We start from the raw sequence: 14,192 nt of genomic DNA, 5'->3' as shown, positions 1-14,192 counted from the left end.
TGTTATGTGTTTTCAACTGTTGCCCATTTTTGAATTGTAGAGGAATGTTTACAAGGTGTGCATATCATGATTTCATCCCCTTTTTTAACTTCCAGGAGTAATATAGAGATCCTTTTTTATACTCTTCTCCCTTCTTCCTTTTTTTTCACAACTTGAGAAATCATGTGGAAGGGGGCATTGTATAAAGGCAAACTTGTATGATGGTAATGATGGTGATGAGAGTGATTTACTGATAGATTTGACAACAAAATCAATGACGAATGATGATTATACTGATGCATGATAAAGATGATAGTGATAATATTGATAAATGATGATGATGACAGATGAATGCGATGATGGTGATGATGATGGTGATTATGATGATGGTGTACGTGGGGTTAGTGACAATGATGGATCATGATGATGATAAGTTTTGGCAGCAGTCACATCTCTTGATTTTCAAATTTTGTACAGTAGCCTGAGGGAGAGGGTTAACTTGCCCCTCTTTGATGACGGGTTTGAAGGACCCCAAAATCTCCTGAAATCCCTGCCTATAATGATTAGTGATGTGCACGTTAGATCATATTTTGCTTTCCCATGCATATCAACATGTTTAGTTTGATGATGAAACAAAAGTCAAATAATCCACTAAAACATGATGCATGGTCAAGGGGACAGTGTTATACATTGAAATCTTTGATATAATAATATAACTGATCATAAAACGCAAAAGTGATAAAGAAAAAAGAAAAGAGGGGAAACTAATAAAAAGAAACGTGATACTGTATTAAAAAACCATGGACTACGAACCTAAGGTCCTACAACAAAACATGATACACTTGATTTTAAGTGAAAGTACATCAAACTCATGCAACTTTTCAGTGTTTAATCTTTAGGTAATTTTGCTACCTAGCAAAATGGCACTGAAAAAAATGAAGAAAATTCAAGTAAAGTGGGAAGGGGGCATGCAAGATAATAGAAAAGTGAATGCAGTTATCTTGCATAAGAATAAAATAGCCCTATATTTCGAAATAAAATATGAAACTAATAATAGTTGTGGCGTCTTTCCTCCCATCAAAATATCGTGACGCCGCGCATCAATCCAGCGCCAAATTTTGCAATTTTTTTTTAATGAGAACTACCATAGATTTTGGCCCGAAGCGAAATTCTTTTTCTAAAGTTACTAGTGTTGCCATTTTTTCCAAAAAAGTGCGGAAAACATGGCTTCAAAACTGAAATCAAGCTTTTCAATCCTGTCACAAGCATCTCGCATTGCCACGAAAGCGTCTTTGAGGCCTAACATTGGAGTGCTGAGCAGGTGAGTAATCAAATTTATTGTTTTTTTCTATCTGACTCTGACAGTCTGAGTCTGATCTGTGTGACTGGTGAGTGTGAGCAGAGAGTCTGAAAGTCGGTACCGAGCTCCGGTACTACGCTAGGCCGGCCCGGGGGCGTCGCAATTTCAATAGCTGCACCTGCAGTCACTGCTGCACCGTACCTGCAGTGCTTTGATCGAGGTCAGCGCCACTCTAGGCGACACCCCAATACTTACCCGTGTTAATAAACTGGGACTCCACTCACGCACATTTGGGCCGCCCTAGCTTGGAACTAAGCCGCTAAGCATCAATATCAATTTAAAATATATATCTACAAGTTATGTATGGTAGGGGGTCCTAAACTAAAGCTGCGCGGGTCCTAAAGCTACGCACCACTCATCGTGCATGCAGTTTTTATGGCAAATGCGCACTCTGTGTGTGGAACTGTGTGACTGCAGAGTGACGAACGATTCCTATTCAATTTTTTCAAGAGGCTGCAGTAAATCTCTAAATGCAGAGAAAACCAACAACTGTTTGGAATTTTGGAGTTATATTCGCTTAAATTTCATTTTATGCTATAATAATATGAATATATTTTAGAAATTGAGGCACAGGATATACTATTTTTTTGCATGATAAATCGAGTGCGTAGCTTTAGGACCCCTTCTATATCGGGTGGCGAAATCAAGAGGTGTTCGGAAAACACGGCAGGATTTTCGTATAAGTGAGTTTTCTTCTTGGTTAATGATCTTTAGAATGTTTGCCACAAATTAGTGAAAGATATTTGTTGAAATATTAAAATTGGGATAGTTTTTATTGTTTGAAAACAAAGTGCGTAGCTTTAGGTCCCCCCATCATATAACCTATTTACTACTTTGATAATGTTTAATCGGTACTCACCAGTTCTTTTGATGTATTTTCTCAAGAATTTCCACGGATTTGTCCCAAATCTTGCGACAAACCACGTCGCGGTAGACAGCTGTACATTCTTTTTTATTTATAAATAGAGCGCCCCTTACGATAGTTGTTAAGAACGCGGCCAAATTGTTAGGTTTTTTGCACTGTGTCCAAGGCGTTTTTATTTTTTAATAAATATTTTGTTAAATAGCGATATTTACGTCAAATATTAAATTCATATCACAAAATATTTTTAATTGTAGATATATATAATATCATGCAATTATTTATTCTATATATATTTTATAATGAAATTTATAATTGTTGCGGTCTTTAAAAAAGGATAGTCGATCGATCAGGTGATGACTACTCGTATCACGTGATCTGAAAATCAGCTTCGTACCGCTTTGATCGCACTCGACGGGACCGGACTGACTGCCAAGAAAAGATCGAAAAAGGACTCAAATGTAAGTTTCCCTTTATTTTATAACATTTAAAGTATGAGTAGGATTATAGTTAATGGGTAATTTTTTAATAAATGCTAAACAAATGAGGACAAAGCTTGCATTTTTCAAGTAATAATCACTAATATCATAAAAATACTTGGGTGCAGGACTTCTAACCTGTTTTTAACGCATTGTCGCCTATGAGGTCCATACATGTTAATGTTTGGACCTCATTGGTACTAGGAGTGGTCAGCGCTGAGCTGCGCTGCACTTCAAATCACGCTGGACATCACAGTGTCATGGCTGAGGCCCACTCACACATATTGCGAGGTTAGTATAATACTATTAGTACGGTATACTAACCTCGCACCATCCTGACCATGAACCGCGTTTGGCAGTGGATTTCTAACTATAAACTAGTGGGTCGCGAGTGCGGGGATCTCACTTCTCTGGTGTCCACAACACACGACTTCTATCAATCTATGGCTTGATTTTTCTGTGCGCGGCGGCATGTACCCTTGGGTGGGCTGAGGCCAAGTGTTACTGTTGACTGTCTCGGATCAGCTGCCATGCATGGCAATTTCCGAAGTCAAATGAACTCTGAACTCGGTGAGTCGTGACACAGTACATGCAGTACAAACGTGTGTGTTTACTCAATGGATTTTTCAGTTGTCGGTTAAAATCGCTTCATAACGGGAATAATGTTAAAATTGTTAGCCGAAACTCATTCCGCTACTCACCAGGGGCAGGGCTTTTTCTGTTGAAAAGCGTTTAGGTTTATTGGATAATTTAGATAAGGTTTAATGTATAATTTAGTAATTTAATAGAGTCTATATAGAGAGTCTTGATTATTTTGCGCTAGATCTATATAAATTATTATAATGGAGGAGCTGCAGTTGTAGTGTCGCGGTATAATTCATCAAACTTTTTCCAGAAAAAGAAAAGGAAAGATATTGATCAAGAAGAGAGAAAGGGAGATAGGAAGAATAAGCGTAACCTGCCCAAAATTCAACATGTTAAGCTTTTCTGCAATATTTTTTGCTCTAAAATGTCTTACTCTTTTCACAAATGAAATTTGATTCAAGAATCAATGTTTGTTAGATATCACTCACACGTATTGCGAGGTTAGTGTAGGGATTGATTTTGAACTTATATTTCTTTCCACTCTTATTCATGAATCATCCCCTTTTTCTAATAGAACATCCCTCATTTATATTCACCCTTTTCATCCTAACTTTCTGTTCTTTATGTACAGCTCTCTATACACTATCTGCTGTACACTCCTCACACAAGGTTCTTTTTTATTAAATCACTCCACCATTCTTCATACAGCTTTCTTCACTCCTCTCTCCCTCTCCTTCCACCTCTCTCCTTCTGATTGGTTATAATGTTAAGTTGATGCACTCAAGCTTAGATAATAATTTGCATATTGTTTGAATAGTCAATATATATCTTTTGTTGTGTATTTGAATATTCAGTTATACTTTGTTCTATTGATTTACATTTATATGAATATTGATATGCCTTCACTAATTTGAATGGAATGTTGCTTAGAATGCAACAAGGCTTTAATATATTAAAAACTGGGAGTTGGCCAGTAAGTTATCAACCTGACAACATGTCTGCTGGGCTGCCTCTGTGTTTAGAGAACTAGGAATGAGATATTGACAGAACCCCGTACTACACTGGTGCCAGCGGTGTTTTCTAGTGCTCTTCTACCCCAGAACTTCAGGCAGTTTTACCCACCAGCAGCTGATAGTTGAATTTTTTCACCCTACTTCGAGTGATTTACATCCTCCTTCGAGTGATTTACATCCTACTTCGAGTGATTTACTGCACCCTTCTTCTGTGGATACATTATCAGTACACCCTTCTTCTGTGTATACAGCTTCCATAAAGCATCTACTGATTGTATTTTTCATCCTGCTTCATGATAATTCTTCATTAATGTGAGTTCTATTTTCATGATCTGAAGTTTAATCTACAATCTTGCTACTTACATGCACATTTGTATCTATGTTTGCAGTTGAAAACTGAATGTACTCTACATTCTATAGTTAGTTGGATGTGCACTCTCAAGTTTGTCAAGGCTTGTATCTAAAGACTGGCTTTTGAATATTGGTGAGTCACTAAGATTTAACTCCTGTTCATACATTCACCCTCCATCATTTAGCAAGAGCTATTTCTGCTTCGATAGCTGAGTGTGATTATTATTGACTCTTGCGAGTTGAGAGTCAATCTATGGTAATTTGACATATATGTAGCTGTATTCTGTTATACACTGTTAACGCCCTACCATCATGTTTTGACTTGATCTCCCTGAAATCTTCACTGGAGAAGATGGCCGAAATTTCGGTCAATGGGCAAGGAGATTAGAAGTTGCTGCCGAAGTCCTCCCACTGGCAGAGAGGAAGCTTCACCTTCTTCTTCCATCGAGACTTGCTGGCACCGCATTTACGGTATGGGAGAGCATACCAGCCTCTGACCAACAGGACTATAGCATAGTAAAGAAGAAGTTGATGACGGTGTTTGGGAATACAAATTACCTGAATTCCTTCAAATCTTGCATTGATGCAAGGAAAAGACATAGAAACGAGGCCCTAGAAGTATTTGCAGCAGCAATAGCCACTCTCGTCGAAGAGGCCTTTCCAGACTATGATGCTGCCGGAAAGGACGGCGAGAAATATCGCAGATTTCTTGCGGGTATTGACAAATCTCTTCAGATAAAGATATACGAGATGGGTGCGAATACTTTTGCAGAAGCATTAGACATTGCCGTGCGAGTCAAAAGAGCCAATCAAGTTGGGCAACCGCTAGATGAGACGGTAGCTTCAATTTCACTGAATAGAGTTGATCCCAACTCAGCATTATTGGAGAAAGTGATCAAACGATTAGACGATCTAGAACTGAAATTCGAAGGATACAAATCTGAACCCAAACATCGATACTACGATGGGCATCAGAAGCAGTCTAGATCACCAAGCCCTGTACGCAACCGACATGAACATCAATCTAGATCGAAGTACCGAAATTCAGATGATCATTGGAATCGGTCGTCTGGACATCATCGGTCACCCAGTCCATACTCTCCACACCATAGACAATTTAGGTCACCAAGCCCTCAACGCTTTCATCGCAGCCCTTCCCGATCAAGTCCACACAGATATATAACACTTATGATGGCAGATCGACTAGCCCTTACCAAAGCCGATACTCAAGTCGACCAAACTGGCAACCTTCATTTTCTGATGACCGCCATCCCTCTGATGTGAGAGAATCACCCTGTCGTCAGATGAACAGTGCTCAGTCGAGGAAAGTTCACTTTGATCACAACCAGGGAAACTACTCATAGTTGATGACAAGGGTCGACCATCAACTTCACCCTTCTTTGATAAACAGACCCAAACCGAAAATGAATGTCATCATTCATCTATTTCGACTGTCGATCGTAGGTCTTCATCACCTCCACCGCCATACATTCCCACAATTGTCGACAACAAGTATATTTTAGCTTTCATCGACAGTGGTTCCTTTATATCGCTGATGAGTGCAGATTTCTACTACTCAATCCCAGAGAGCCAGCGAAGTCCATTGCACAAGACAATAACTTTGGCTTCAACGATAACCAGAGAAGGTATTGACATTATTGGAACGACCTCACCAACCATCCATCTTGGAAACAAGACAGTCAAGCATCTGTACAGAGTAGCAAGAAACATAACTCACCCTTTCGTCCTTGGTTGGGATTTCATGGACCAACATGATGCCTCCATCTCTGCTCGTACTTCAACATTCAATATGCCTGGTATGAGTATTCCACTTGTTGAACGACATCAACACCAAGTACCACTCAAATGTAATGTTTGTCTGATTGGAAAGACAACTCTCCCTGGAATGAGTGAGGTGCATGTTCAAGGTCGATTGATATCACCACAACCTGATGTAGTTCCACAAGACTACAATGGAATATTTGAGCCCTCTATTGATGAACATCTCAATATTGCGGGTGCGAGATCCCTTTCTCGACCACAAGATGGTATCATCTTACTCAGGCTGATAAACCCTACTTCTGAGATGGTAGAATTGTCAGCAAACACTGCGCTCGGGCAATTCTATTCTACTACTGGAGACAAAGAGGAAGAGTATGAAATTCTTGACGGTGTTGTAGCCGGCACACAGGAAAACTCACCTCTTGACATTTCTTCAGTGCTCCCTACTTCGAACCTGTCCAAAACTGAGTATGAAAGTGCTGAACGTCTACTCAATTCTTATTCTGATGTTTTCAGCAGCACATCTGAGGATATTGGACAGACTAATTTTGCCTATCATGAAATCAACACAACAACAGAGACGCCAGTTCGACAAAGAGCATACAGAACTTCACCTACTATGAGAGTTGAAATACAGACTCAGGTCGATGAGCTACTAAGACGAGACATTATTGAGGAAAGCTTCAGTCCATTGGCCAACCCAATTGTGATGGTGAGAAAAAAAGACAATACCTACAGGTTTTGTGTAGACTACCGAGCATTAAATGCGATCACAGTCAGAGACTCCCATCCTATCCCACGTTCTGATGATTCCATCGACGCTTTAGCATCATCTTCCTATTTTAGCGTTATCGACTTGTCATCTGGATATTGGCAGATCCCAGTTGAGCCACGGGACAGAGAAAAGACTGCCTTCACTACAGGATCTGGACTCCACCACTTTAAGGTCATGCCTTTTGGCTTGGTTAACGCACCAATGACTTTCCAGAGAGTAATGGAAGCAGTTCTCCATGGGTTACATTGGTCAATATGCCTCATTTACTTGGACGATTGCATAATACTTGGCAAGACATTTCAAGATCACCTACACAATTTTCAAGAAGTATTGCAACGATTCCGAGATGCTAACCTCAAGCTTAAACCTTCGAAATGTCAATTCTTTCGAAAGGAAGTAACCTATCTTGGACATGTGATTAGTACCAACGGAGTTCTCCCCGACCCAGTGAACACCAAGAAAGTGTCATCCTGGCCTCGACCAACGACTCCAACCCAAGTTAGATCATTTTTGGGACTTGCCTCCTTTTACCAGAGATTCATACACAACTTTGCTCAAGTCTCATCACCACTCACTGACTTGACGCAGAAAGGCAAGAAGTTTATCTGGACCGCTGAATGCGAGGAAGCATTCAACCAACTGAAGTCTTCTCTCACAAGCCCACCAATCCTTGCATATCCGGATTTTGCCAAGAAGTTTAGTTTGGCGACCGACGCTTCACAAGATGCTATTGGGGCCGTACTCTCTCAGTCACAAGACGGAAATGACCGAGTAGTTGCTTACTACAGTAAAAATCTAACTCCAGCCCAACAGAAATGGTCGACATATGACAGAGAACTATGGTCCATAATTTCATCTGTTCGGCATTTCAGGCATTATTTAAGGGGCAAAGAATTCACAATCCATACGGATCATCGATCCCTCTTAGCCTACAGCAAAGTTCCGATACAAGACGATGCCACAGGACGCAGAGCAAGGTGGATCGTAGAGTTGAATGCATATTCTTTCACCATGAATCACAGAAAGGGCACTGCAAATCGTAATGCCGATGCTATGTCACGCATGCCAGAAGAGACAGCACCCCTTGTTAGCATGGTAAACACACGCTCCTCTACGAGAAATCGATCTACACTTCAATCCGACCAAGCATCTACCAATCCAAAGTCATGTGACTCTATGGATGACAAAGTTAATGAGAACTTTATCCTTGCTAACCATCATGCTGATATACAATACCACCAGCAACATGACATGGACATTCAAAGGATAATCAAGTACATCAAGGAGAACCATCATCCAACAGTGAGAGAAGTAAGACGACAATCACCCCGTCTTCGACGTCTTTTATGGCAGCTCCCAAGATTTGTACTTCAGAATGGTCTCTTATACCGACGACGACAAGACAACTTTGGAACATCCTCACTTCAGGTAGTTGTACCAGAATCTCTCATCCCTCGAGTGCTAGAAGAGATACATGGTAATCCATCTTCTGGACACTTCGGAGTTCAACGTACGCTACACAGAGCTGAAGCTATGTGCTAGTGGCCGTTCATGCACAAAGATATAACGAACTACTGCAGAACCTGCCATGCCTGTGAGTCAATAAGATCACCGAACCCAAAGCACCAAGCTCCACTTCAGAACATCAAGACAGACCACCCTCTTCAAATTGTATTCGCGGATATAGCGGAACTTCCTACTTCGAGAAGTGGATACCACTATATTTTGGTCGTGGTTGATCACTTTAGTAAATACACCAATATTTACCCTATGCGAGACCAGACCGCCCAGACTGTAGCGAGACACCTATTTGAAGAATACATCAAAGAACACGGAGTTCCAGAGTCGTTACACACTGACCAAGGAAGACAATTCGAATCCCGACTTGTTCAAGATCTCTGCAAGAAGCTTAGTATCCGCAAATCTCGTTCGTCTCCATACCATCCACAAGGAGCAGGTATCGTCGAGAGAGCGAACCGAGTTATTATGGAACAGCTTGCAAAGTACATAGCCGATCAGGGAGGTGACTGGGACAAACATATACATCAACTACAACTAGCCTACAATACCAGTGTTCATTCGAGCACCGGTATGACACCCTATTTCGTCATGCATGGTCGTGAAGCACGGACCCCGGCTAGTATCACTTGTCCTATCATGACACAGTCATATGATTCTCCTCAAGAGTACGTCACCGATGTATGTTCTCGGCTGAGAAAGGCTTTCCAACATGCCAAGCAGAAGACAGACCAAGCTCAACTTAGACAGAAAAAAGACTATGATGTCTCAACTAGAACCATCAAGTACACTCCCGGAGATCTTGTTTGGTTGCATGATCCCGTCAATGCTAGACATAAATTAGAGCCTAACTGGAAGGGACCTTTTGTCATTGTCTCATCCTCTCCTGATGAACTTGACTACAAGATTGCCGACATCCATAATGAAAATGTGAAGAAACTTGTTCATCACAATAGGCTCAAACTTTTCAGGTCAAAAGCATATCTTCAAGGAAAGACTTCTACCTCTCGTCCTTCTTCAGACAGTCAGGAAAAAGATCTATCCATTCGTCCTCCTTCAAGTGCTCAGGCAAAACCTGAAATTCCTCCTTCATCTCACTTAGCATCTCAGTCTTCGATAGAGATGCCATGGTCAGCAAAATCTCAAACACACGCTGATCAGGTTCCCATCCACCCTGTGGAAAATCTTCAGCTTCCACCTCAAGAACCAATCCACCCTGAGAGAAGTGAGACTGATCGACCTTCACGGTCAGACTCATTGTCTCAATCTGCAGACCAATCCATTCAACCCCAGAGGTTAGACAACTCTGATCCACCATCAGGGTCAGAGAAGTCTAAAGGACAGTCGTCTACCCAATCCATACAGTCATCTACCCAACCCATGCAATCATCTACCCAATCCTCAAATCAACACCCAATGTTGGATGATTCTGACCAACCACCATGGTCAGAGTCAATGGGACAGCCGTCCACTCAGTCTTTAGAACAGCGGGCTAACCAATCCAACTGACAACATGTCTGCTGGGCTGCCTCTGTGTTTAGAGAACTAGGAATGAGATATTGACAGAACCCCGTACTACATTAGTATATATACTAACCTCGCACAACCAACGTGTTTACGCGATGAATTTTAGAGTTGTCGTTAACATCGCTTCATAACGTGAATGATGTTAGCCGAAACCCATTCCGCTACTCACCAGGGCTTTTTCTGGTGAAAAGCGTTCCATTTTCAATTTTTAACATATTTTTTTATTTAAAAAGAACACAAAAAAGAGCAAAATCACTTACCTCGGCCTGGACAGTGGCTTCGCATGTTTCTTCCAAGGAAATACAGTCACAACCTTAATTCAGCTTGTCGGTATTTTTAAAACTAGATTCTTGATTCATTGTATACGCAATTCCAATGATTGTTTGACAAAATAGAGACACCAATAAATGCAATAACATACTTTTTTATTATTTTTGCTGACGATAATACTTTTTGGAAAATATTCAAAGCGATGACAAATTAAACAAAAGATATAGAAAATTGTACGTTGAATGAAGCCCCGCAATTTGTCAATTAACGTTCCACCAAAGTCTTTTACAGTAAAAAGATTGGACACTTTGCCGACTTCGCGTAACGCTTTGCATCGATTTACGTGTAAGATAGTTTTTGTGTCTAGTCTTTCCCTTGTAGTGTCTTTGATATGAACATAAATCGCGTGCCCTCTTTCGCTCATTAGACGAAAAATTTGAGAACTCGCAAGGTTGGGCCGTATTTTGTCAACGAGAAGAAAAATCAACGCTTAAATGACGCTATTTGAGGGATATTCATCATATTAGGAGGAATTGACTTTACATCGTTTGGTAAGTTTCGTAGGAGGACTTCATTCTGTAAATCCTTTTATTAAATTTGCGATAAATGTTTAGTATTGTTGAATGCGCTGTGCCTTCAATTTTCCTGTACACGGCGGCAGAGATGCACCCATGGGTGAGCTCTGGGGCCTGTTACATGAAAGGGTCTTTAAATACTCTTTGGTAGAACTGCTCTACGTAAGAATGTGATATCGCTCAACTGTTTCACGAAGCCAATTTGGGGGATACAAAGAACAGTCCTTGGAAAGACACCTCCAGGCATGTCCTACAGTATGTAGGCATGATCTTCTTTACACACCACCCACCACTGTCAGCATTGAGAGAAAATGTGTTTACGGCAAGCCATCCTGACATATCACCTTTTTTGGGTCATTCGATTGCACGCTGATGCAATTTATCTGGAATGGCGCCAAATTAATTTTTGTATGAGGCATGGGGGCTGGCATCAATATAGGTCGTCTTGCCAGGCAAGACGACCCAAATCGGATGCCATATTAACTTCTCGGCGGTAATCTAGGCCCAAACAATTAAGATATAAACACTATTAAAATCAGTAGCAGATCTAGACAGCTGGTAGCCTTCTGTTACGAGGAGTTTTTAACAAATTTAATTTTTTTTAAAATTTCTCCTCGTACACAGACGGCTCGCTCTCGAAATGCACCAAAACGGGGAAAAATAAACTTAAAAGGGGAAAAAACAATGACTTACTTCGGCTGTCGCGCAGCTTCACTTCCCTGTTTTATCCGAACTTAATACATAAACATATGGCCATTGAGTCCCTGTACAGATCAAGCTAGAACTTCGGTCTCTGTATTTGGTGAGTGGAGCCAACGGAGTTCAGCGGAACAACCAACATAACAGAGACCGAAGCTTTTGGTCTATAGCAGATCTAGCTATTGCCAAGATAAGACAGGCTTAGAGTGGGATTTGACCAGTGGTCTCTCAAAAAACATAACGAGATCCACAGTTCTGCTTATAAATGTGATCCTCATCAGTATGGAATGGGGGAGATGGAGTTTGATCCCCCTCCCTTTTTATACATATGTTTGATAAACCATGTGCATCACACAAGCATAGTGAATCGACCAAGGGAAAAAAAATACACTGAGACTGGCTAAAGGTGATACACCATCAAAAAGTACAAAACAGCAGGGCTCGAAATTAGCGGTTGCCCGGGTGCCATTGGCAACCAAAACTACAGGCGGGCAACCTATAAGCCCCGCCATGGTTGCCCTTGCCCGGATGGCAACCAAGAAAATTACGGATATTTTTTTTCTTAAAGAGAATAAAATTCTCCAGAATTTTGCGGCAAGCAAGAATGCTTTTCCAGTCCAAAGTTAACAACTTCGGGAACAGGAAAAACATCTTTCAAGACCGCATTGTCACAAAGTTTCAGCTCTAAAAGATCGCTCAAATCTAAACACATGTTCTCGATCAAGCCATGTGCTATGCGATCCAATTGAGCCAAAATTTTGCCTGCCAATGAGGTCTGAGATTGACTGCCTGTCTGTCAAAGTTTGGCTAAGTCCTTGGTGAGAACTGTACAGCTTGAAATTTTGACATAATTAAAGTGTTGCAAGTTTATGTAGAAATAATATAGCACTTCTGTTATGGTTAGTGAATGCACAAAATGTAGAGGGCGCAACAGTTTGTTCGTCAGTATAAATTATCAGATCAAGAATGTGGAAAGGGGTCTCAGGACTAGCCTTTAATTACTTGCGCAGTTGTTACATCTTCATTTTTAAAAAAGACCAGAAAAATGACATATTTTCAAATTTTCCTTGATAATGATTGCTACTTGATGAACATGTGTGATCTTGCTCATTAATAATATGCATTCATGAGCATGATTGCCTATTCATATCAGATTCATGAATATTGATGAGCAACTCAAAATATGGCATTTTCTAAAGATTGAGGATAGATTTGAATGCCAAGTTGTAATAAGAACTTGAATCATGTGTACATATCGGAGTGACAATGATCTGATTATATTTGCGCATCATGAGGTCAATGGTCACAGAGGTCAAATTACTATACATGGAAATATAGCAATAATTGAAAAACCGTTTGAATGATATACTTCAAACTTGGTTCCTACATTCATATTGGATGGACAATGATCCGAGTAGACGTTGGGGTTACAAGGTCAAAGGTCAAAGGTCATAGAGGTCATTACTGCATGTATGGACATATCTCATTCTCTGGACAACTGTAGATCCGTTTGGGGAATCTACTTCAAACTTGAGTCATGACCATGTATGCATGTCGGCTGACAATGATGTGATAAGAAATTGAGAAGTTTTCCTTGACAAGTTGAAATGTGTCAGAGCTTGCTAGAGACTTGACAGACATAGCATCAATTTACAAACTGGATTCTAACCAAGATTCGGAGAAGAAAATTATATGATGTATTCCAATTTCATACATGTATACTTTTTAAACAATGGCTGCTTATTGACAACCTGAACATTGTCAGAGGCTTGACAGGCATAGCAACAAGTAGTGTTCAAACTAATTTATACATGATTACATTGCAAATATACCTTCAGCTATAACACATACATTTGTACATGTGCTCACGTATATTCAAATTTTATACTTCCTAAATAATGGCTGCTCTTGGCATCCTGAATGCTTGTCAGAGATGTGACTGACATAGCAACAATTACATGTGAACTGGATTCTATGGTTTGTATTAAATACCAAATTACACACCTATTCAAATTTCACAATACTCATTAAATTCTTCAAAAAAATAGCTGTGCAAGCCAACATACATAGTGCATGTATTCCAATTTTCCCAGTTCATTCAATTCTTTATATCTTTTTATTAATTGTTTTTGACAACCTGAAAGTTTGCTGCTGGCTTTCCAGAGCAACAATTTAGTCTATGGTGCAGACGCCAAGTCCAAGTTTTCATGAAATTATTTACTGATTAATTAGCAAATCACATAATGTTATCATATTATGATTAATAATTTTCATAGGTTGACTATATTAAACACAGGAGTAAAATAGCTTGAAATACCTTCCTCAGAGTCTCTAGTAGTTATTTGTCTGAAGGAAAACACAATTTGCTTCGCTCCCTTGCTCATCGATTCTGTGAAAATTGGAATGCTCCCTTTGGC

The sequence above is a fragment of the Lytechinus pictus genome, chromosome 2, assembly GCF_037042905.1.
Source record: "Lytechinus pictus isolate F3 Inbred chromosome 2, Lp3.0, whole genome shotgun sequence".
In the NCBI taxonomy this organism is placed as follows: domain Eukaryota; kingdom Metazoa; phylum Echinodermata; class Echinoidea; order Temnopleuroida; family Toxopneustidae; genus Lytechinus; species Lytechinus pictus.
The sequence above is the reverse complement of the archived record's forward strand: the minus strand, read 5'-3'. Positions refer to the sequence as shown.